Raw genomic sequence first — 26,359 nt, 5'->3', positions numbered from 1 at the left:
AAGAAGGGCATCGGTCAATCCCTTTCCTGTTGTGTCTACAACATTTTTGTATCCAATAAAATGTTCCTTAATTGTGTATATGCCACATACTTCATCCAAAAAGCGAATGGTAAATGACATTTGCTCCTTGTGGCTTAAATCAGGGGTGCAGTCTAGTATTATAGAGTAATATTTAGCCTGGTTGCAGCGCGTTACAATGTGGTTAATGACTTGGCTTGCCATCAGAGCAATAATTTCATTTTGAATAGTTTTACCACAATAGTGGTCTGATATTTCTTTGGAGACAACACGATGCAGGTGTTCTGACATCACTCTATCAAACTTTCCAAGTACCTGCACAAACCCCAAAAAGTTTCCATTATTGGGGGTAAAAAGACGATCAGAACTTCCTCTGAATGCCAAATTGCGTTCTGCAAGAAATTGAATAATACATACAAGCCTTTCCAACACTCCTCTCCAGTGTTGTCTTTCTCTATTCATAAGAGTTTGCATGTTGGAATCTATTGTTGTATTCGTCTTGAGCCGAACCTGAGTCTCCAACCATTTACGTTCTGCTAAAAAATGATTTGGTGAGGACTCGTGTGATTTTAATATAGATGATATATGTTGCCAGTCTTGAGATCCATCTAAAGCAAGAGATGACCTTGGTTTTCTATCAAATAATTTACAACAAAAGCAGAATACTTTGTTTGCAGATTTTGAGTAAACCAACCACTGTCTCTTGCAGTGTTGTCCATTAACCAAAACTCTCTTATAGAATTTAGCAGAAAAGTGACGGTCATTTGAATCTTTTTTAAACTCCATATCTGTTATATGAACAGGCCCAGTTTCCACAACATGATCTATAACTTTGGTAGTCAATGAAGGCCATAGAGCGGGATCAGTGTCAATCAGTATTAGATCTTGATTGCTTGGAAATTCTGGGATATCAGTTTCCTGGTGACCAGTGCCTGTGTCAGCTGCAGAATGTTCCTCTGGATTTTCAACATTTTCAGTTAAATTTTCTAAAAATTGAGGATCCTCTGCTATCTCTGATTCATCGTTTAGAGAGCCATCAGGGTTTGAAAATTGTCCTGACGTGGAAGGTTCATCCAAATCGATTTCTATTGGACCTTCTCTATGTGTCGCTACACTTTCATATTGTTCTGCAGCTGTCTCTTTAGAAGAGCATTGGTCGCTGGATTTCTGAAAAAGCTTTTTGAAAGACTCTGCACATTTTTTGTCTTCAACTTCTTTAAGTGCTTTTCGTTTTCGATTTTGTGCTCCTGATAGTTTTTTGGGGCCCATAATTAAACTGAAAAATGTATATAATAATAACACTATTATTATTGAAACTTAAATATTCTAAATATTCTTCATCTTTTTATTATAATGCAGCAACAAAGAACAGATAGTCAGGGAACTGATCTTCTACCAACAAAGGCTGTCCATTTATGATGGGAGTCGTAGTTTTGCAATGGCTGACTCACAGGGTGGCAATGGGGACATTGGGGGGATGTCTGTCTGTCTGCACCTTATTGTTAACGTCTTTATTCAAGTTTGTTCATCATATCAGGCTCAGCAGCACAGCACTCACCAGTCACCACCACTTTGTAGCTGAGCTGCCTGCAGCATCCCCGGCGCGGCACTGTGTCTGAGCTGTGTGACGTCACAGTGCCGTGCCCGCGCCAATGGAAGGAGACGAGAGATGCTGCAGGCGGCGCCTCCCGCACTGTCTCCAGCGCTGGGGGTAAGTGTGTGAGGAGGAGAGAGTGCAGCGCGCCCGGGTCCCGGCCGGACATTTCAGAGCAGAGAGGGGGCGCCGGCGCCTGAGCACAGAAGAAACGCTGGGCGCTCCCTCTCTGCTCTTCCATAAGAAAAATACCGACGGGGAGGGAGCCAGCGCAGCGCCCCCCTTCACTCTCAAGTTTGAGGCGCCCTGTGCAGTTGCACAGCTGGCACGCCCCAAAGGCCGGCCCTGAGTACAGGTCTTGGTGGAGCACCCGGTGGCAAAGGACGTGTAGGAACACTGTGAGCTCTTTCAATTGCAAAAAATTGAGAGAGAGTGTCTTTGCCGAACATTGTAGTCAGCCAGGATAAAAAAAAATCAACTGAATTACGACCCTCCGCTTTTTCATGAACCCCGACTAAACGTATGTTATTTCGCCGATGCCTATTCTCTAGGTCATCAACCTTCTTGAGAAGGGCATTGATATTCTGAAGACCTCTCCTGAGATATTTATGTATAGTAGACATTTGGTCCGCAACAGAACTCACTCTTTCCTCCAACTCATTGACTCGGCTGTTTATTTTCTTCATGTTTTGTCTGATGAGATTAATGTCCTCTCTGAGCCCTCCCATGTGTTTGTTGAGAATTTCTGATGAGAAACTACAGGATTTTCCAGCAGAGAAAACATCTTGTCGTGTAGGCTCTTGCCCAGAATCATTGACTTCTCCATAGGTGTTGTTAGTGCTCTGCATTTCCTGCACTTCTCTGTTTAACTGTTGCTGTGAGAGTGGTGCCACATTGCCTCCCCTGCACAGTCTCTGTCTCTCTCTTCCTCTGTGAGCATAACTGATCAGGTTGTAAATCATCTGAAGGGTCAGAATCTAAGGTCAGTCTGGCAAATCTCCCCAGCTTTGCTGCAGCAGCCTCAGCATCTCTCACTCTGGCTGGTGTGGGGGAGGAGGCGCCATGTTGGAAGGCCCACTATCTGGACTCTGCTCCTTCTGATGCTTGCTTCTGGTCATGTCTGAGTGCACTTTAAGCTTCTCTGTGTACTTTCCCCCAGCCTTTGGTGTGAAGGAATCAATATTTCACTGCTAATAGGTGGAAATGAAAGGATGCAGAGCAGGAGCAAAGCACAGAGCTTCCATGTGAAGAGGCTGTCAGCAAAAGGTCCTTTTTAAAGGAGAATCTGTAACACTCCCATCATCTGCTCCTGAGCTCACATCAAAGACAGTCTGTATTATATGTATTTTATATGAGCACTGCACTTGGCTTTTTCTGGCAAAGAAGATGACACACCCGATCTGCCGCTCCATTTTACAATAGGAATAAAAGTGCCCTGTCAGGGATAAAAATTCCCCATTCTTCCAATCGGTACAGTCCCAAATGGTCAGACCAATCAATCACTGACCAATAAGATATCACCTCTCCTGTGGATCCTATGGAGTTATCACCTCTCCTGTGGATCCTATGGTCATAACTTGTTTTCACCAACAAAGTCCTTTACTGCAAATTACCGTAATTGTACATCCCAGTTATGGTATCGCACAGTAAGAGGTGCAGGAGCCTCCTGTATTTTACAGCCGACGCTCCACTATAATCAGGATAATGGCTAACAGGTTTTCATATACAGCTGTAGTGTGGGCCCCTAGAATCAATTCCTATTGGGGCCCCAGACACCCCAGTTTGATCCTGGTTGGGGGTGGGGAGGGTAATTTTGCACCCTGTCGTAAAGAAAAATTGCAAAATCCAAAAAGACATCTCTGGAGAGGGGACATATCACCATCACATTGAACATATAGGATTATAACTAGAAAAGTGAGAAAGAGCTGACACTTCAACCTCTATTGACGTAGGGCCTCCTGTCGTGGTCAGGTAAATTCAACAAAGAATCTGATGAGAACCAGCCAACAAGTCTAGAATTTGCATACTCAGAGGCGGATAAGTACATTTCCGAAGCAAGGGCTTCCTCTTTTCAAAGGACTTGTCTCAGACACTCTGAAGACTGTGGTCAGTGATGAATATTGGGGTTTGCATCGATCCAATATTCATGGGAGATGTATTTTCGACATCGTAGCAAAGGGACGATCATAACGCATTCACTCACATCATTGTAAGGCCAGCCGAACACCCCCAACTTAATATCGTTTAAATGGATAATGCTATCCATGCCATGTTTCATCTCTATAGAAAGGTAAAATCATGATAGAAAACATGACCATGATATTTCCCGCCCGAGACCTCCATGGGCGAAGATATCCTGAAAGTTGGGGATCTCATAAACTTCTAAAAGATCTAGCACACCTATGACAAGTCCTCATATGAGCTCACCAATAGAAGGTATGTGGGTGTAACCGTGATCTTATTAAATCAGAACTTGGATTTTGGTCATTGGTCAGTCCTGGAAGGTACAGCTTGCTGTAGTTGTATCTGTTTTCCTAAGGAGTTCTTCTAAGGAGTGCTTCCTTGCGCTAAGCTCTGAGCTATTTCTCTGACACAGGTTTAGCACTTTTCTTTTATTATCTTTTTGATTTTATGTTAATGTCGGTGGATATGCACCTTCTCTTTTTGATTGAGGAGAAGGTGACTCCTACAGGGTGAGATAGAAAAATGCAATGGGCCTAAGAACTGTCAGGCAGGTAATTGCTTATTACGTGCTTGTTCTACCCTGTGGTGGCTCAGATTGCTCCTGGACCGCTCCTAACAGCGATTCTGCTGCTTCACGTCAACAGAACAGCTCTTCCTCTTCCCGACTGCTCTGTCAAAGAGGCTTGACTGCCAACTTTATGCTGATTGACAGACGACTCCCTGCAGTTAGGCAGCAGGGAGCCAGCTGTCAATCAGCATGACACCGGCAGTCACACCCCATCAACAGATCAGAACGGGAGCTGAAAAATCACTGTCAGGAGCGCTCCGTGACCACTCTGAACCAGCAGATATCGGCGCCTGGCACAACAGTCGCATAGTTAGCAAATACTTGCCTGTTAGTTCTTAGGTCCATGGTAAAAAAAAAAAAAAGTCCCGGACAACCCCTTTTAATATTAAGAAGCAGGAATTCTCCGCATGATGCTATAATCAAGAAAACATGAAATTCTCTCCTGCCCAGTCAGTCTGCCCGATCTGTTACACCATGATTACCAAAACCTCGACTCATTCCACTGCCCACTTGTATTACCACTTACCCGGCTCTGCTTGGCCCCTGTTACCAGGCCATTGGCTTGTCTGACTGCAAGTGCACACTTCTGAACCGGGAGTCCCCGTGGATTTTCACATCCCCTCAATTTGACATAATGAATTTCAGTGACACAGAGGATTGTTCGGCTAGACTGAACAAACTAGCATCTATTTTTGATAATAAACCGTCAGTGGTGACAACAGAACCGGATGAATTTGAAGATCTCATGTTCCAGATGGAAAACAAAATGACCAGAGAACTTAAAGTTTGGTGGGATCTCACAACCTTGGACACATATATAAAAAAGGAAATGATCCCTAGAGGTCTGCGTTTAAAAAAAAGTCGCCACCGCTATATACAATGACGGTTTTCAAGAAGATCAGAATGCGATTCTTAGTCAATGTTCAGTGAATCTTATACACCTCATAATCAAACATGAGGAACTGGAACTGACTTAAATTAAATTGGATATTAAAAATATACAATCGTCTTTGGGGAAATATGTGCAACTAAAAGAATTTAATATTTGTAATGACAAACTGAAATCTAATTTGGCCAAGTTGGAGAACACCATTATGGATATAAAAAGATCCAAGTTCAAAAGGGACAGTGAGGACTATGCGCAGAACAAGATTTAAAGTTGGAATAAACAATTACCATCCATCTTAAAAAAAACGCTCCCACAAACGTTTTCAGAGATCTGGAAGAGGGAGTTTTAAGGAGCATGATGATGTTACGCATAATTCTTTTGCTGCTACCTCTGATGATTACTCAGATTCATCTATGAGTTCAATGGGAGAAATGCAACAATTGTATTTTGTCAAAAATAAATTATCTAGTGCTCGTGGAGCAATTACAAAAAACGGAGGAAGAGGGTGTGGCGCCCCTGAGGGTTCGGTCACCACAGGGGGGTACTGCATCTTGTGAAAGAGGTGTGGTATCTCCTCTCCCAGGTTAGGATGGAGCACCTGTCAGGACCCCACCTCATCACTCAACACTACACACTCCTGTCCTATGGGGGGCTAGTATGCACTAGGGTGCTGCCCCAGCAGGATAATGGAGATGGGGGAACCAAAGATAGGGGGAACCATGTAGTGGGTGAGGGTGGAGGACGCACCTTTAGGTTACACTTGTAGATACATATTTAATAGCCAGCCATCTTAAGTTCAAGGTTGTTTGATTGTGGTCTTCACAGCTGACAGTGGCCTTGTGTAGGAGCCTGCAGTGTGCTGGAGATGCACGGTCCTCGTGCTCTGGCCTTGAGACGAGGAGCAGGATAGAGTTAACGGAGGTCTCTACCCGGTCAAGGTCCCTGCTTAAGAAGGCCTGGAGGGGAGCTGAGGAGGAGAGCTCCGCAGGCAAAAGGATCCCAGGGAATACGGATGGATCGGCATACGCCACCTGTACCATTCTGGCCAAGTCAGAGGGACTCCTGCTGCAAGAGGGGTACCAGCCCCCGATATCTGACTTTGTTACTTCACGTCTCAGTCGGAAAAGCCTGAAGGCTAAGTGGTTCCCACCGGGTAACAGACGGAGTGGAGTCGCTACCCGTGCCCTTTTTCTGTGTATAGCCAGAGGGAGACCCAGCCTTGCAACACGCACTGCACACGGACAGGAGAGGCCCAAGGGGGAGATTTATAGGAACACACTGGTTCTGGGGGTCCTGATAGACGCACCTGAACTACCGGGGTGTGCCGAACCCCCTTCTCTGGTGGCCGCAGCACACCGTGAGGAGCAAGGAGAAGCATTGCAGCTGACCTCTAACAACGTGATTAAAGCTTGGAAGACTACATCCATTGCCTCTGGTCCATTATTGCAGCGGGACACCACACCGCACCACTGCACCTACTACGACTCCCCTCATCCTCCTGTTTCCTCTGCCCTGAGGCCCTGCTCCGCCTGTGGGGAGTAGTACTACTGTCGGCTGCCACAACATCCCGCCTCAGAGGACTGCAGCAGCACTGGTAGCGCATCACCAGACACCACAGGTGGTGTAGTCATTCATCCACTCATAATTGCCACTCATCAGCTAGCCCCTATTTTTAATGTGTACACCCTGGGCACGGACCGGGATGAGGCCGCGACTCCATCCCCATTCTACCAACTGGGCCCGCCGTCCGAGTACACCCCTTTCCCAGGGAGGGCTAGCCGCTACTGAAACAGCTAGTGGCGGGTCAAACATCACTGGCGTAGTCGGCAGGATTGCGTGCCCGCAGCAACGAAAGAAGTGATTCCCATTGCCAGAGGGTACTGCGCGCCTTTACAACAGACTGTCTTTAACACCCAAGATGGCGCCCGCCTAAGAAGAACGGACGCCATTATGTGCAAAAAGGACAACCACCCAGCACCTCCCATCATGGGTCTGGCTTCCCCCATGGCGCCAACAGCTAGGACCGCCCCTTGTATTAGAGACTGTCCGCGAGGTAGTGTCCATCAAGACGGATGGGACGTCCCAAGGAGTGCCTGTCAGCCAGCCGCCCTGGAGCCGCCCCAAGAGAAGGAGGAGTAAGCAACAACAAAGTGTGGCCACAACAATCCTAGAGACTCCACATCCAGCAGCGAGGATGGAAGCAGTGCAGGAGAGATGCTCCGATGCCGCCCCACCAACTGCTGCCTCGCTCAGAATACGGGGGATTCACCTGACCCCGGAGGAGGCCGAGTTCCTCCGAGTGGAGTCACAGGACCTGACCCGGAGGGTCGCAGAGGCACAGCGTGCGGTGTCCGCAGCATGGAGACATGGAGAGAGGAGATGCTGCAGAAGATCCGGTCCCGCCGCCAAGGTGCTGCAAGCCAAGAAAGCGGAGCAGCAACCCAGGAGGAAGAAACCTCAGAAGCCGCGTGCAGCCCAGGACTGGGTAAGATACAAACCCCTGTCCCGGGTGAGAGACGCACGGAGGTCCTATTGGATCTAATGCCGGCACCCCTGTCCCCGTGCGCCGTTGTTTGGGAGCAGATCTTCGCTCCGGAGCTGGAGGCCCACGTGTCGTTCTCCGCCGGAGGCCTGCAATGCCTCCCGACTCCCGGCCTGGAAGAGCATGTGCTTAGTGGGGACACCACCTGCCCCAACCCGGACTGGTCTGCGTCACCGAAGGACCTGCAGCAACCCCTGCTCTCGCCTCTGCCAGCGCCTCTGGTTACCTGCCCGGCGGCGGAGGAGATGGTCTGGGACAACCAGGGGGGGACCTAATGGGCTTCCCCCAGGAGACCCAGGCGGAAGCGCGGAGGCGTAAGGACTTCTGCCGCAAGGAGCTGCTCCAGCTGGACAAGGAGCGGCGGGAGAGGTGGGTACGCTGCGAGCGCCTGGAGGTGTGCACTAAGGCCGCCAAGTCCAAGGTCTGCCAGGAGGAGGCAGCCCATCCAAGCCCCCCGGGAGGAAGGGCTGATCGTCCGCTTCCACCAGGAGGCGGGGTGGGGCTTCATTAGGAGTCCCCAGTTTGCTCAGGACGTATTTGTGAACCGCAGAGACTTCGAGCCACAACTGAGGAGGGATGACCCTGGCCGGAATCTCTACCCGCGTGACTTGGTGTCGTACACCCGCCACCATGGGGAGCGTGGGTGGTACGCCCTGGATGTGCATAGAGTATTCCAGGGTGAGGCCCCTGTGCACCTGCCACTAGGGGACCGGTCTGGCTCCGTGAGCAAGAACGAGCCTTTCCCTAGGTGGAGGTACCTGGACTAAGCGGCCCCGGAGGCTGTACCTTTGAGTTGACTTGTTTATGTTTATTACCATGTTTTCCTCCCGGTTTAGAGAGACATTTGTCCCTGCGGACTGGTTATAGACAGACTCTATTGTATATAGTTATGCATCTATTTAGGTACTCCCTATTGGTTTTATACAAAACCCACTTCTACTTCTACCTCAGACCTCAGAAGCAAAAGCTGTCTGGAGTGGCTCTCCTGGAGGTCCAACACTGGATCTCCATGCCTTGCAGCCACCCCAGGGCCTACGTTGAGGGTTTGGGACAGGTCCCTCTTGCTGCTGAACTGCCTCTTTTTCTATTTTCCTACCAAGCTGTCTACATGCATAATGTCTCTTTGATGTTTTTATACTTTTGTACTATTTATCTGCAACGTTTAAGAATCAGAGCCTCCCATAATGGGAAGATTGTTGATTGTTGTGGAAAAGCATATAAAAAGTCTGTACCACGTTTTGCTCTCTTTGCAGCCCGCGGACGTGCGGTGTTTCACCAGGGGGGAATGTGGCGCCCCTGAAGGTTCGTTCGCCACAGGGGGGTACTGCATCTTGTGAAAGAGGTGTTGTATCTCCTCTCCCAGGTGATGGAGTACCTGTCAGGACCCCACCTCATCACTCAACACTACACACTCCTGTCCTATGGGGGGCTAGTATGCACTAGTGTGCTGCCCCAGCAGGATAATGGAGATGAGGGAACCAAAGACAGGGGGAACCATGTAGTGGGTGAGGGTGGAGGATGCACTTTTAGGTTACACTTGTAGATACAGTACATATTTAATAGCCAGCCATCTTAAGTTCAAGGTTGTTTGATTGTGGTCTTCACAGCTGGCAGTGGCCTTGTGTAGGAGCCTGCAGCGTGCTGGAAATGCACGGTCCTCGTGCTCTGACCTTGAGACGAGGAGCGGGATAGAGTTAACGGAGGTCTCTACCCGGTCAAGGTCCCTGCTTAAGAAGGCCTGGAGGGGAGCTGAGGAGGAGAGCTCCGCAGTCAAAAGGATCCCAGGGAATACGGATAGAGCGGCATACGCCACCTGTACTCTCCATTCTGGCCTAGTTAGAGGGACTCCTGCTGCAAGAGGGGTACCGGCCCCCGATATCTGACTTTGTTACTTCACGTCTCCGTCGGAAAAGCCCGGAGGCTAAGTGGTTCCCACCGGGTAACGGACGGAGCGGAGTCGCCACCCGTGCCCTTGTTCTGTGTATAGCCAGAGGGAGACCCAGCCTTGCAACACGCACCGCACACGGACAGGTGAGGCCCAAGGGGGAGATTTCTAGGAACACGCTGGTGCTGGGGGTCCTGATAGACGCACCTGAACTACCGGGGTGTGCCGAACCCCCTTCTCTGGTGGCCACAGCACGCCATGAGGAGCAAGGAGAAGCCTTGCAGCTGACCTCTAACAACGTGAGTAAAGCTTGGAAGACTACATCCATTGCCTCCGGTCCATTATTGCAACGCGACACCACACCGCACCACTGCACCTACTACGACTCCCCTCATCCTCCTTTTTCCTCTGTCCTGAGGCCCTGCTCCGCCTGTGGGGAGTAGTACTACCATCGGCTGCGACAACATCCCGCCTCAGAGGACTGCAGCAGCGCTGGTGGCGCATCACCAGACACCACAGGTGGCATAGTCGTTTATCCACTCATAATTGCCACTCATCAACTGGCCCCTATTTTTAATGTGTGCGCCCTGGGCACGGACCGAGCCAAGGCCGCGACTGCATCCCCATTCTACCAACTGGGCCCGTCATCCGAGTACACCCCTTTCCCAGGGAGGGCTAGCCGCTACTGAAACAGCTAGTGGCGGGTCACACAAGGGCGGGACGTAAGCGTAAATGCAAACAAGTACCCAACACAGAGCAAAAAACGCCATTATTAGAGTCACCTGTTTGGAATCTCTCTAGCTACATCTTATCTGAGAGTCAAATTTCTCTCCTGGCTAAAGGCCTGAGCTTTTCACCTTCTAACGAATTCAACATTTTCAGAGCAATTCTGGATGTTAACAAACTAGCACGTAACCTCACCATCCGATGTCATTTTATGGACATGAAAAATCCACAGAATACAGCTTCAGAAGAAGTTTCTCCTAGGACAAGCCAGGATTCCATGTTATTATTCACAGAACAACAGTCTTTATTACAAATGAAACAATTCGAGACGGAATCTTTAATTCCAAATGTAAATTTAAATGACGATTTTCGGGCTGGTAATCCTTTCTTTTACCCACTTCAGTCCAGACCATTGGTTCTGGATCAGTTCCAGGACTTAATTGAAAAAGAACTAGTGGAATTAAAGAATGAATTATCTTCTACTAATCATTTGGACTCTAATCTGACATATAGAGAAAAAGACGCTCTGAAAAAATTAAAGGATAATTCAGACATACAAGTCCGCTCAGCGGATAAAGGTGGCACTATAGTACTGAATGCAGGATTGTATAAAAAATTGAATTTGATGGATTTAGAAAATAGGGATGTTTATTTGGAGTTAGCTAGAGATCCTACTGTTGAGTTTAATGCTGCTATGTATAATCTATTAAACGAAGGTTTGCACTGAGGGGCCCTAAAAAAAAAATTAATGGAATATTTATACGTAGATCACCCAATTGTTCCAGTTTACCATTCGCCTACAAAAATACATAAAAATATTTTTCCACCACCTTTAACCCCTTTACTACCCAAGGTGGTTTGCACATTAATGACCAGGCCAATTTTTACAATTCTGACCACTGTCACTTTATGAGGTAATTACTCTGGAACGCTTCAACGGATCCCCCTGATTCTGAGATTGTTATTTCGTGACATATTGTACTTCATGATTGTGGTAAAATTTCTCCGATAACACTTGCATTTATTTGTGACAAAAACTGAAATTTGGCGAAAATTTTTGAAAATTTAGCAATTTTCAAAATTTGAATTTTTATGCCCTTAAATCAGAGAGATTTGTCACACAAAATAGTTAATAAATAACATTTACCACATATCTTCTTTACATCAGCACAATTTTGGAACCAAATTTTTTTTTTTATTAGAGAGCTATAAGGGTTAAAAGTTGACCAGAGATTTCTCATTTTTCCAACAAAATTTACAAAACCATTTTTTTAGGGACCACATCACATTTGAAGTCACTTTGAGGGGTCTTTATGACAGAAAATACCTAAAAGTAAAACCACTCTAAAATCTGCACCCCCAAGGTGCTCAAAACCACATTCAAAAAATGTATTAACCCTTCAAGTGCTTCACATAAATTTTTGGAATGTGGAAGAAAAAAATTAACATTTAACTTTTTTCACAAAAATGTTACTTTAGATCCAATTTTTTTTATTTTCACAGGGTTAACAGGAAAAAATGGACCCCAAAATTTGTTGTTCAATTTCCCCTGACCACACAGATACCCCATATGTGGGGAAAAACCACTGATTAGGCGTACGGCAGGGTTTGGAAGGGAAGGAGCGCCATTTGACTTTTTGAAAGTAAAATTTGCTTGAATAATTAGCGGACGCCATGTTGTGTTTGGGGAGCCCCTGATGTGCCTAAACAGTGGAAACCCCCCACAAGTGACACCATTTTGGAAACTAGACCCCTCAGAGAACCTTTACAGAAGTTTATAACATGGAGCCATGAAAATAAAAAATTATGTTTTAGCCCCAATTTTTTTATTTTCACAAGGGTAAGAGGAAAAAATAGACCCCAAAAACTTTTTGCAATTTCTCCTGAGTACGCCAATACCCTATGTGTGGGGAAAATACAGTGTTTGGATGCACGGCAGAGTTCAGAAGGGAAGGAGCACTGTGTGACTTTTTGAACGCAAAATTTGCTGGAATTGAGGGTGGACGCCATGTCACGTTTGAAGAGCCCCTGATGTGCCTAAATAGTTGAAACCCCCCACAAGTGACCCCATTTTGGAAACTACAACCCTCAAGGATTTTATCAAGGGGTATAATGAACATTTTGAACCCGGTACGACACATAATTTGATAACATTAGGTCATCATATTGAATAAGCTGTCATTAGTCTTGAGCACAAGTGCTCGCCACTTGAGTTTGCATCGGGTACTCGGGTATGCACCATGTATCGCACGTGCTCGAGTGACATGCTCGAGTCCTGCCCACATGTTTCACGGTTATTAGACACCCAAAACAAACATGCAGGGATTGCTGGTGCATGGCAGGCAATCCCCGCACGTTTTTTTTGACTGTGAAGCATATGGGGCAGAGACTCGAGCACCCGCGATACTCAATGCATACCCGAGCACCCGATGCAAACTCAAGTAGCGAGCACTTGTGCTCAACACTAGTCGCCATATCGTCATCTTTTTTTTTTTTTGCTTTTGAAAAAAATCCCAACCCTAGCACAACCCTAACCCTAGAGTTTATTTTTTACACCATTCCTTGTGCAGTATAAGTGATTAGACGACTTTATTCTTTACGTCGGTGCGATTACAGCGAAGCTCATCAAGAGAATGCCAAGAGTGTGCAAAGCAGTCATCAAAGCAAGAGGTGGCTACTTTGAAGAACCTAGATTATAAGACATATTTTCAGTTGTTTCACATTTTTTTGTTAAGTATATAATTCCACATGTGTTAATTCATAGTTTTGATGCCTTCAGTGTGAATGTACAATTTTCATAGTCATGAAAATACAGAAAAATCTTTAAATGAGAAGGTGTGTCCAAACTTTTGGTCTGTACTGTACGTATTAGTACGCCCTGGGCTGTAAAGGGGTTAAGACCCATACGGGTGGGGATTGGTTCCCATGGTGAAAAATTAAGTGCCTGGATGGATTTTTACCTACAGCCTCTGGTTCAGGAAACTCCGAGTTACATTAGGGATTCAAAATTCATAGTGACCATTTTTGATAAATTTGAATGGCCAAAAACCTTTGGATGATTGTCCTGTGATGTGGTGGCATTATACCCCCTCAATTCCACACCATATTGCTTTAGCATGTTTAACCTACCACCTTGACACATACAGTTCGCACACTATAGAAATAAAAGAATTTCTGGTCATAGCAGTACAGTTCCTCTTAGAGCGTAATTATTTTAGCTTTGATAAAAGGTTTTTTTTTACAGAAAAGAGGAGTCGGCATGGGCAGTAAATTTTCTCCTTCGCTAGTGAACATAGTGATGTGTAGGTGGGGGGAGCTTTTCATTTACCATAATGATAACACATACAGTGGACACATTGTGTGGTACGGTAGATTTATTGAAGACCCCCTCTAGATTTATTGAAGACCCCCTCCTGGTGTGGGGGGGCACACAGGAGGAGGTGGTACAATTTGTACAGTACATCAACTGCAATAATTTTAATCTTAAATTCACTTAGTACTACCATTCATCCAAAATTACTTTTTTGGATCTCGAACTTGAGGCTACCAAGGAGAAAGAATTGGTCAAAATTAATCCCCACAGAAAATCTACAGCCTCAAATTCTATTCTATCAGCTAAATGTTGTCATCCGCCACATATTAAGAGAAATATCCCTTACGGTGAGCTAATACGAACAATACGAAATTGTTCAGATAACATCACTTTTCAGAAGGAATCAGAAAAAATGTGTAACAGACTATCCAATAGGTGCGATCCCGAGTGGTCTTTAAGAAAAGCGAGTAGAATTGTCTCCAATATAAATCGGAAAGATATACTCCGAAATAAACAGAAAAATAACATTAACACATTGGATACTAGGGTAACGTTTTCTACCACCTATAGTCCTCAGTATAATAAAATTACATCTAGAATTAAAAAGTATAACCCTATTATATATCAGAGCAAGAAACTAAAAAACCTACTTTCTAATGACATCCGCTTTGTAGCCAGGAAAGCGCCCGCTCTGGGAACCATCCTTTCTCCTAGCTTATACACCAGTGAGACTAATACTGTACAACCAAATTGGCTCAGCACAAAAGGTTTCTTCAGATGTGGAGCCAATCGGTGCAAAGCGTGTCTACATGCGGTTAAAACAGATCGTTTTATGTCCTTAAGTAATGATAGAGAATATAAAATTCATGATTTCCTCAATTGTAATTCATCAGGGGTTATATACCTTATAGAATGCACCTTGTGTAAGGTCCACTATGTGGGTTGTACCACAGGTGCGCTGAAAGTCCGTATCAGAAGACATCTTTCTGATGCGATTCATTTGGAAGCCATAAATACATCAGCAGTATCGAGGCATTTTGCGAGAGTTCATAAAGGTGACACCTCATTCTTTAAATATATGGAGATAGAGAAGGTATATAGATCCACACGAGGGAGGATCATAAGTGCAAACTTCTGAACCGGGAGTCCCTGTGGATTTTCACATTGGATACCACAGGTGTTAAATTCAAGACAGGATCTGATACTGCAGTATTAAGAAATATAATTCTGCATTTATTTCCATGCATGTACACTGGGTACGGAAAGTATTCAGACCCCTTTACATTTTTCACTCTTTGTTTCATTGCAGCCATTTGGTAAATTCTAAAAAGTTCATTTTTTTCTCATTAAAGTCCACTCTGCACCCGATCTTGACTGAAAGAAAACAGAAATGTAGAAATTTTTGCAAATTTAATAAAAAAGAAAAACTGAAATATCACACGGGCATAAGTATTCAGACCCTTTGCTCAATATTGAGTAGAAGCACCCTTTTGGGCTAGTACAGCCATGAGTCTTCTTGGAAATGATGCAACAAGTTTTTCACACCTGCATTTTGGGATCCTCTGCCATTCTTCCTTGCAGATCCTCTCCAGTTCCGTCAGGTTGGATGGTGAACGTTGGTGGACAGCCATTTTCAGGTCTCTCCAAAGATGCTCAATTGGGTTTAGGTCAGGGCTCTGGCTGGGCCAGTCAAGAATGGTCACATAGTTGTTCTGAAGCCACTCCTTTGTTATTTAGCTGTGTGCTTAGGGTCATTGTCTTGTTGGAAGGTGAACCTTTGGCCAAGTCTGAGGTGCAGAGCACTCTGGAAGAGGTTTTCATCCAGGATATCTCTGTACTTGGCCGCATTCATGTTTCCTTCAATTGCAACCAGTCGTCCTGTCCCTGCAGCTGAAAAACACACCCACAGCATGATATTGCTGTTATGATCTGCTACAAGAACTAAGGAAAGAGAGGAAATCTGTCCATACAATAGGACTAAGCTGATTCCCTACGATGCAGCGGGCAACCTGTTCCTTGTGAACAGACCCGCCTTCGTCCGCGGCTAGTCTGAATGCAGACCTATAGATTAAAGGTTGGGGTCCCTAAAAGAACTAAGGACTGGGACAAAATTGGACACCTCCTGGCAGAAGTAGCAGCAGAAGAAGACAAACAGACAAAAGTACTTAGTGGTCCAAGGACCAAACAAACTAGAGAGATACAGTAGGTACAAAGCACCTGGCTAGATTAAGAGTCAAAGTAACACTGAAGTCCAGCAAAGCCTGAAGGGCGGAGCTGGAATAAATAGACAGAAGGTCACGTGACCACAAAATATAAAAAACTAACAGGAGGGTTCTAACAACGGCCACCACCATGTTTCACTGTTGGGATTGTATTAGGCAGGTGATGAGCAGTGCCTGGTTTTCTCCACACATACCACTTAGAATTATCACCAAAAAGTTCTATCTTTGTCTCATCAGACCAGAGAATCTTATTTCTCATAGTCTGGGAGTCCTTCATGTGTTTTTGAGCAAACTCTATGCGGGCTTTCATATGTCTTGCACTGAGGAGAGGCTTCCGTCTGGCCACTCTGCCATAAAGGCCCAACTGGTGGAGGGCTGCAGTGATAGTTGACTTTGTGGAACTTTCTCCCATCTCCCTACTGCATCTCTGGAGCTCAGCCACAGTGATCTTGGGGGTCTTCTTTACCTCTCTCACCAAGGCTCTTCTCCCACGATTGCTCAGTTTGGCTGGACGGCCAGGTCTAGGAAGACTTCTGGTGGTCCCAAACTTCTTCCATTTAAGGATTATGGAGGCCACTGTGCTCTTATGAACCTTGAGTAATGCAGAAATTCTTTTATAACCTTGGCTAGATGCGTGCCTTGCCACAATTCTGTCTCTGAGCTCCTTGGGCAGTTCCTTTGAGCTCATGATTCTCATTTGGTCTGACATGCACTGTGAGCTGTGGGGTCTTATATAGACAGGTGTGTGCCTTTCCAAATCAAGTCCTATCAGTTTAATTAAACACAGTTGGACTCCATTGAAGGAGTAGAACCATCTCAAGGAGGATCACAAGGAAATGGACAGCATGTGACTTAAATATGAGTGTCTGAGCAAAGGATCTGAATACTTATCACCATGTGATATTTCAATTTTTCTTTTTTAATAAATTTGCAAAAAAATTCTACATTGCTGTTTTTTTCAGTCAAGATGGGGTGCAGAGTGTACTTTAATGAGAAAAAAAATGAACTTTTTAGAATTTATCAAATGGCTGCAATGAAACAAAGAGAGAAAAATTTAAAGGAGTCTGAATACTTTCCATACTCACTGTATGTATCTACACTGTTCCAAACATTAAGGGAACACTTAAAACAACAGAATATAACTCCAAGTAAATCAAACTTCTGTGAAATCAAACTGTCCACTTAGGAAGCAACACTGATTGACAATCAATTTCACATGCTGATGTGCAAATGGAATAGATGATAGATGGAAATTATTGGCAATTATCAAGACACCCTCAATAAAGGAGTGGTTCTGCAGGTGGGGACCACAGACCACATCTCAGTACCAATGCGTTCTGGCTGATGTTTTGGTCACTTTTGAATGTTGGTTGTGCTTTCACACTCGTGGTAGTGACGCGCCCCCTGGGCCTGTGCTGTGCGGGGAGATACCCGGAGAAGGATCGCTGGGGGTTGTAGTTCTCTGTGGCGGTGACCCGGTCCGTGCCCAGGGCGGTCAAACCAGTGGCAGTCTTAAGTAATAACAATGTCCGACTACGCCACCCGTGGATTGCGGTCAGTGGGGACCGCCGCTGCGCTGCAGACCGCTGAGGCTGATGTAATTTGCGCAGCCGAGTATGGAATAACTCCCCACGAGAGAAGTATTGCCTCAGGGCAGCTAGTGTGGAAGATGGGAGTGATGGTGTGAGCATCCCAGTAGTAATGGTGCTGGTGCGGCGATGAAACACAGAGACGTGTGGTGCAGTTCAGGGTCTTTACTGATGGTATAAAGCAGACCCTCCCGGGAGTACTGGTTAGCAGTAGGGGCCTGGTCAGTCTGTGAGCAAGCAGGATCTCCCCTGGCCAGGTGGAGTTGTAGGCCTCCCCGACTATCTGCACTCTTTCCTGGCTACCTTGCTCTATGCGGGTAGAAGTAGCCCACGTCCCTGAGTATACCGTGTGGTGCTCACCCATATGGCCGGTGACTTGGGGCCTTCCGTTAGCCTCCGCTTCACGATGGCGGTGCTGGTCCCTTGCTTGTGACCGTGCCTCCGGGCTTCTAAGGCCAGAGGACATGGAATCCCCTGCCGGTTGGATTCTGCTGCTGGACCTGGATGTCCCCACAGCCTCGGACTCCGTGTCCGGGTTTAGTGTCTTCAGCCAAGGCGAGTTATCTAGCTTCCAGCCTCTGGCACTCGCTCCTGCTCCTACAGAGCTCCTGTTGTAACTCTCCCTTTCCAGGCTCTGACTGCTCTGCTTGCTCTGCAGGCTCTGTCTCTGTCTGGGACTTCACTGTCTAATCCCACCCCAGACCCAGTTTATAAGGGCAGATTCCTCCCCTCCCAGGTCTGGGTGGGCCGTGTTGCATGCTTAGGGCTCCTGACCAGAGAAACCTCCCACTTGCTCTCAGACATAATATTTTTATTACTGTGGTAACCAGACCCCTGGGGTGCCACATTCCCCCCTAGTAAATTTTAGTACTCCGGGACTAAACACATTTTTTAAAGAAACATAAATACAGGGTATAACAATAATACAATAACATATTTACAAGTAGCTTTAGTCTGTAGAGGTCACGGCGTGTCCGTAACCGGGTGTCCATATCACCCAAGGTGAAGCTTTAAGCGAAGTAGGGGACCTGTCCAAAGCAAACCCCTTGCGTTGGCCCTGGGCGTGGCTGCAAGGCTGGAGCTAGCTACTTTGGGCCGCGAGTAGGCCACGCCAGACAGGTTTTCTCTTCCGCGGCCGTCTTCGCAAGAGGCACCAAGGTGCAACTATCTACAAGAATTGTTCCGGTTATCCAGTGTCCATAACCTGTTAGTCCAAAGAACCCTGCAGGGTAACTGAGAAACATAATTAATAACAGGCAACAAACATAAACCATAAACAGTTAAACAGATAAATTCACAGTGCATTAATTTAGATTTTCCAGCGAGCGGGCATCTGACCTCTAGTGACTCTAGTGGACCTACGGAGCTCACTAACTGGTCCTGCACTACAGGGTGTAGGAGGTGTTATGGGCAAGCTGGGCAGCTGTCTGCGCACTCTTTGGCTCACTAGGGGCATGGCAGGCTCACTAATAGCAGAGGGTTGATTCTCCTGCGCTGCTGGTGTGGACTCTTCTGCCTCCTGGGCCGGCTGCTCTTCCAGCTCTACCTGGTCTTCTGTAGGCTTTTTAGGGGCTGGCTGGAGAAAGGTGAGGACGGGCACCACGATAGCGTTGTTTACTTGTGTCCAGGACCGGGGAAAGTCTCTGAGTACGGTGCTGATCATTTCCTCCTTTTCCTCTACGTGTTGAGGGTCTTCCTGATCTTCATCCTTGCTTTTCAACTTCTCGAGGCACTTTTTCAGGTGGTCTCTGGAGACAGTGGCTGTGGTCTCTCCTCCATCCTTGCTGATGACGTACACCTTTGGATTATTGTGGCTTGAGGGCAGTACAGTGTACGGGTCCTTTTCCCACTGGTCGTCCAACTTATGGAGCCGCCTTTTTCTTTTCAAGACCTGCTCTCCAGGTACCAGGGGAACAGCGGGAGCATGTTGGTTATAAGTCCTCTCCTGCCTTTCTCTTGATTGACAGAGACTTCGCTCGACGCTCTCCTGTACTTTCCGGTACTGCTGCTGCCGTTCTGTATCCCAGTCTGCCTTTGGCGAGGTGTCCTCGGGTATCAGGACTCCCATATCCAGGTCAACAGGCAGCTTACCAGATCTTGCTCTCATTAGGTAAGCCGGGGTACAGTTGGTGGAACCTACCGGGATGTGGTTATACTGGTCCACCAGATCGGGCAGTTTCTCAGGCCACAGACTGCGTTCTTCCAGGGGCAATGTTTTTAGCAGATCTATCACCACCTGGTTCATCTTCTCGCAGAGTCCATTGGTTTGGGGGTGATAGGGCATTGTTCTTATCTTCTTGCAGCCATACAGGTTGCAGAACTCCTGGAAGACCTCCGCTTCGAAGGCTGGTCCTTGGTCCGTCAGCACTTGGTCCGGGTACCCGTGTGGGCGACAGAAGTGCAGCTGGAAGGCTCTGGCTGCTGTCTGAGCCATCAGGTCTTTGACAGGGACCACCACCAGGAACCGGGAGTAGTGATCCACGATGGTTAGGGCGTAGACATACCCGCTTCTGCTTGGAGCCAGTTTAACATGGTCCAGAGCGACCAGTTCCAGCGGCTGCCTGGTGATGATGGGCTGCAGGGGAGTCCTCTGGCTGGCACGGTCCCTTCTTCTTAGATTGCACGGGCCACAGTCTCTACACCACCTCTCAATGGCTCCTCTCATGCCTATCCAGTAGAACCGTTCACGCAGCAGGAACTCCAGCTTCTTCCATCCGAAGTGCCCTGCCCCATTGTGGTAGGCCTCCAGCACCATAGCTGCGTCCCGTCTCGGTACCACAACCTGCCAGATCAGCTCATGTGTCCGGGAATTGACCATTCTGCGGCACAACTTCTCCTTGTAGAGAAACAGTCTGCTCTTTTCCGTCCACAGTTGCTTGGTCTCTTCCGGAGCGTCTGGGTCCAGGCGGGCGTCAGCCTGGGTCAGCATCTCCTTCACCAGACAGACTGCAGGGTCACTGTCTTGCGTCTCCGCCCAGTTGTAGTGGGGTAAGGGGTTGAACGTAGTGGATCGCTGGCCCCTCACCCGGTGGGAATACTGGGTAAGCCCATGACGGTGAAACGCAGGGAGTTCGATCTCTTCCAATTCTTCTGGATCCTCCCCTTCGTCCGGTAGGTTTGGCATCCTGGACAGGGCGTCCGCGTTGGTATTGGAGCATCCTGCCCGGTATTTGATCGTGAACTCAAAATTGGACAGGCGGGCCATCCATCTCTGCTCCAGGGCACCCAGTCTTGCAGTGTCCAGGTGTGTCAACGGGTTGTTGTCCGTGTACACGGTGAACCTGGAAGAGGCAAGGTAATGCTTGAAACGTTCGGTTACTGCCCACACCACTGCCAGGAACTCTAGCTTGAACGAGCTGTAATTCTCAGGGTTTCTTTCCGTGGGTCGCAGTTTTCGGCTGGCGTAAGCAATTACCCGTTCTCTCCCCTGCTGGATCTGGGACAGTATGGCTCCTAGCCCGATGTTGCTTGCGTCTGTGTGGAGGATAAAGGGCTGGCTGTAATCAGGGTACGCCAGGATTTCATCCCCCGTGAGGGCCATCTTCAGCTGGCGGAAGGACTCCTCTTCCAGCTTTTCCCATTTGAAGGGTGGCTTCTGGTTTTTGGCCTTCCTGGACTGGCCTATCAGGAGGTCCTGCATAGGAGCTGCCTTCTTGGTAAAACCGGGAATGAATCTTCGGTAGTAGCCTACCAACCCGAGGAACTGCCGCACTTCCTTTATGCTGGATGGTCTTGGCCAGTCCTTAATCACGGTGATCTTGTCATGGTCGGGAGCCACTCCGTCAGCACTCACCACGTGTCCCAGGTACTGTACCTTTGGCTTCAGTAGATGACACTTTGAGGGTTTTACCTTTAGGCCATAGTTTGCCAGGGCTTCAAACACTTCTGCCAGGTGTTCCAGATGGTCCTCATAGGTCTTGGAATAGACGATGACGTCGTCCAGGTATAATAGGACCGTCTCGAAGTTCCGGTGTCCCAGACAGCATTCCATCAACCGTTGGAAGGTTCCTGGTGCGTTGCAGAGCCCGAACGGCATACAGTTAAATTCGCTGAGTCCCATCGGGGTGGTGAATGCGGTTTTCTCCCGGTCCGTCTCTGCTACAGGAACCTGCCAGTACCCGCTAGTGAGATCCAAAGTAGAGAAGAAGTTAGCAGATTTTAATGCAGCTAAGGACTCTTCTATCCTTGGTAACGGGTACGCATCTTTGTGTGTGATACGGCTGACCTTCCTGTAGTCTACACACATTCTCATGGTGTTGTCTTTCTTTTTCACTAAGACTAGTGGAGCTGCCCAGGGGCTACAGCTGTCCCTGATTACCCCAGCCTCCTTCATGTCTTTTAACATCCCCTTGGCGTGTTGATAGTGTGAAGGGGGTACGGGTCGGTATCTCTCCTTTATGGGAGGATGGTCTCCCGTGGGGATGTGATGTTCTACCCCCTTTACTCGCCCGAAGTCTAGCGGGTGTTTACTAAACACTCTCTCGTACTCTTGAACCACCCGATAGACTCCCTGCTTTTGGTGTGAGGGAGTGGAGTCAGTACCCAAATGCAGTTGCTGACACCAGTCCTCCATTGGTTTCTTAGAGCCGTTACCTTCCTCTGGTTGAGATGGAGGCAAGGGTTCCACGGCCTGTACAGAGTTCTGGTTGATGGTGAACAATTTGGCTAGTGTGGCATACCGGGGCAGGTATACTTCTCTCTCCCCGATATTTATGATGCGGACGGGCACCCTCCCATGGCGTACATCGACCACCCCCCGTGCTGTCAAAATGGTGGGCCTACTGTCTGAGTAGACGGGTTCTACCATTGCTTGGTAGTCTCTACCTCTTAGACCAATAGCTGCCCGGCACCAAATCATCATCTCACTTTTCGGGGGCATGGCAATAGGGAATGGGTCACACATTCTCACGCTACCTATCTCACCACCAGATAGTTCCACCTGTTGCCGCTTCATCAGTGCCCGGATCTCTTTTTGGAGGACACGCTGCTGGCTGGAACTGGCGTTCTTGGCAACCTGTTGCAAAATAAGAATCACCTCTGCAAGACAGTTTTCAATTACGTTAGTACCTAGGGTTATCTTTGGGTGACTCTCGCGACGGTCAATGTCCACAATGATCAGTCCTTGTGCCGGCAGTTCAACTTTACCGACCTTGATGGTCACTTCTTTAAATCCTATCTGTGGCACGGGCTGACCATTGCTGGCGATAATGCTCAGGTCGTCATCTGGGTAGCGGGTTATGTCCGAGTCATTCCAGTACCGCTTGAAGAGCACGTAGGGCACTCATAGGAATGCCATCCAGTACCACAGGCAAGACCGGACGTCCCCCTACGTATTTGTCACGCCAGTTTGATGGGCCTGATGATCTTAAGCCTGGGGGTTGGCCCTCTACCCCAGGTTGTGCCCGTTTAAATGACAGTACCTTGCCATATGTCCGGGTTGATTGCAGCGGCGGCAGATGGGTCGTCCGTCCTCGTTGTATCTGTCGCTGGGTCTTTCTCTGGCCGGTGGGGTCCTCCTCAGTCGGCGCCACGGGACGTCCTCCGGTCCGGATGCCAGCTGGATTTTTCCTGGAGAAGAGACCTGTAAAGACTGCACAGTTCTGGTTAGCGCGGCAACGCTCTTAGTCAGCTCTTGGACCTGATGGTGCAGGTCTGTTGCCGGGTCATTGTTCAAAGCCTGCGCATCAGCTCCCACAGGCCCTGCAGACAAGGGCGCCGTCTCCTGGTGATAAGTGATAGCAGGGCGCCTGTTGGTCGCAGCGCCACCTGGTGCCGGTTCTCGGAGTACCCGGATGGCTCTGTCCTTGAACTGTGCAAAGTCCAGGTCAGGGTCCTGTAAGGCCATTGCCCGCAACTGGGTTCGGTGGGCATTGCACAGTAGACCCTCAATAAATTGTTCGGTCAACAGCTTGTCTTCATTTCCCACGCTGTCAGGGTCTGCCTGCTTAATGGCTCTCAGGGCCTCTTGTAGGTTTAGAGCATAGTCTCTTATACTTTCATGTGCCCGTTGTTTGCACCCGTAAAATCTTAGTTTTATCTCGGCTGAGGTTCGGGTATCAAATGTGTCTTTCAGCCGGGCTAGTATCTCTCTGACAGTCCTCTTCTTCCCCGGTGACCAGGACTTTACCTCCCTTTGGGCTGCCCCGATTAACTGGGCCACCAGGATGCTCACTTTTTGCTCCTCTGTGAGGGGGTATACCTGGAAGAGGCTATCCAGTTTTTCCCTAAAGTCACTCAGGGTATGTGACTCCCCTGAGTACTGGGGTAGCCAGGTTGCCCCCGGGATATAGGGCATGGTGAATGGCATGACCGCTGCAGCGGTTGCACTGGCGGTTGCTGTGGCAGTGGGGCTCCCCTCGGTGTCCAACATCCTCCTTCCCCCCTAGTGGACCGTGGCCTACCTTGCGATGCTCTTCTTGCGTAGGCTGCGGCTCCGCAGTCAATCGTCGGGGTAGAGGACCTGGCGTCGCGCTCCGATGACGTCAGCGTCGCTCTTCCTCCCTTCCAGGACCTTGTGCAGCGTCAGTGCGTGGGGCGGAGCTTCGGATCTCGCGCGCTTTCGGCGTCCACGCCCCTCTTCTTCCCGCGCGGCGTCCTGAAGATGGCGTCCGATGGCGGGAAGTAGCTGCGGATGGCGGGAAGACGGCAGAAGACGGCGGGAAACGGTCCAAGATGGCGTCCGATGGCGGGAAACGACTCCGGACGGCGGGAAACTTCACCACAGGTAAGTATAAACGTCTTTTTCAGGCACGCAGTACCCAGTGGTTGCGGGCACGAAATCCTGCCGACTACGCCAAAGTTGACGCGCCCCCTGGGCCTGTGCTGTGCAGGGAGATACCCGGAGCCGGATCGCTGGGGGTTGTAGTTCTCCGTGGCGGTGACCCGGTCCGTGCCCAGGGTGGTCAAACCAGTGGCAGTCTTAAGTAATAACAATGTCCGACTACGCCACCCGTGGATTGCGGTCAGTGGGGACCGCCGCTGCGCTGCAGACCGCTGAGGCTGATGTAATTTGCGCAGCCGAGTATGGAATAACTCCCCACGGGAGAAGTATTGCCTCAGGGCAGCTAGTGTGGAAGATGGGAGTGATGGTGTGAGCGTCCCAGTAGTAATGGTGCTGGTGCGGCGATGAAACACAGAGACGTGTGGTGCAGTTCAGGGTCTTTACTGATGGTATAAAGCAGACCCTACCGGGAGTACTGGTTAGCAGTAGGGGCCTGGTCAGTCTGTGAGCAAGCAGGATCTCCCCTGGCCAGGTGGAGTTGTAGGCCTCCCCGACTATCTGCACTCTTTCCTGTCTACCTTGCTCTATGCGGGTAGAAGTAGCCCACGTCCCTGAGTATACCGTGTGGTGCTCACCCGTATGGCCGTTGACTTGGGGCCTTCCGTTAGCCTCCGCTTCACGATGGCGGTGCTGGTCCCTTGCTTGTGACCGTGCCTCCGGGCTTCTAAGGCCAGAGGACATGGAATCCCCTGCCGGTTGGATTCTGCTGCTGGACCTGGATGTCCCCACAGCCTCGGACTCCGTGTCCGGGTTTAGTGTCTTCAGCCAAGGCGAGCTATCTAGCTTCCAGCCTCTGGCACTCGCTCCTGCTCCTACAGAGCTCCTGTTATAACTCTCCCTTTCCAGGCTCTGACTGCTCTGCTTGTTCTGCAGGCTCAGTCTCTATCTGGGACTTCACTGTCTAATCCCGCCCCAGACCCAGTTTATAAGGGCTGATTCCTCCCCTCCCAGGTCTGGGTGGGCCGTGTTGCATGCTTTGGGCTCCTGACCAGAGAAACCTCCCACTTGCTCTCAGACATAATATTTCTATTACTGTGGTAACCAGACCCCTGGGGTGCCACAGTAGCATGAGACAGACTCTACAACCCACAGAAGTTGCTCAGATAGTGCAGCTCATCCAGGATGGCACATAAATGCGAGCTGTGGCAAGAAGGTTGGCTGTGTCCAGAGGCTGGAGGCACTACCAGGAGACAGGCCAGTACACCAGGAGATGTGGAGGGGGCCGTAGGAGGGCAACAACCCAGCAGCAGGACCGCTACCTCCGCCTTCGTGCAAGGAGGAACAGGAGGAGCACTGCCAGAGCCCTGCAAAATGACCTCCAGCAGGCCACAAATGTGCATGTGTCTGCACAAACGGTTAGATACCGACTCCATGAGGGTGGTATGAGGGCCCGACGTCCACAGATAGGGGTTGTGCTCACAGCCCAACACTATGCAGGACGCTTGGCATTTGCCACAGAACACCAGGATTGGCAAAGTCGCCACTCGCGCCCTGTGCTCTTCACAGATGAAAGCAGGTTCACACTGAGCACATGTGACAGACGTGACAGAGTCTGGAGACGCCGTGGAGAGCGACATCCTTCAGCATGACCGGTTTGGCAGTGGGTGAGTAATGGTGTGGGGTGGCATTTCTTTGGAGGGCCGCACAGCCCTCCATGTGCTCGCCAGAGGTAGCCTGACTTCCATTAGGTACTGAGATGAGATCTTCAGACCCCTTGTGAGACCATATGCTGGTGCGGTTGGCCCTGGGTTCCTCCTAATGCAGGACAATGCCAGACCTCATGTGGCTGGAGTGTGTCAGCAGTTCCTGCAAGATGAAGGCATTGAAGCTAAGGACTGGCCCGCTCGTTCCCCAGACCTGAATCCGATTGAGCACATCTGGGACATCATGTCTCGCTCCATCCGCCAACGTCACGTTGCACCACAGACTGTCCAGGAGTTGGCGGATGCTTTAGTCCAGGTCTGGGAGGAGATCCCACAGGAGACCATCCGCAACCTCATCAGGAGCATGCCCAGGCGTTGTAGGGAGGTCATACAGGCACGTGGATA

The sequence above is a fragment of the Phyllobates terribilis genome, unplaced genomic scaffold (genome assembly GCF_046119375.1).
Source record: "Phyllobates terribilis strain yellow unplaced genomic scaffold, ASM4611937v1 Scaffold_17__1_contigs__length_24005725, whole genome shotgun sequence".
In the NCBI taxonomy this organism is placed as follows: Eukaryota; Metazoa; Chordata; class Amphibia; order Anura; family Dendrobatidae; genus Phyllobates; species Phyllobates terribilis.
Note: the sequence above shows the minus strand (reverse complement) of the source record.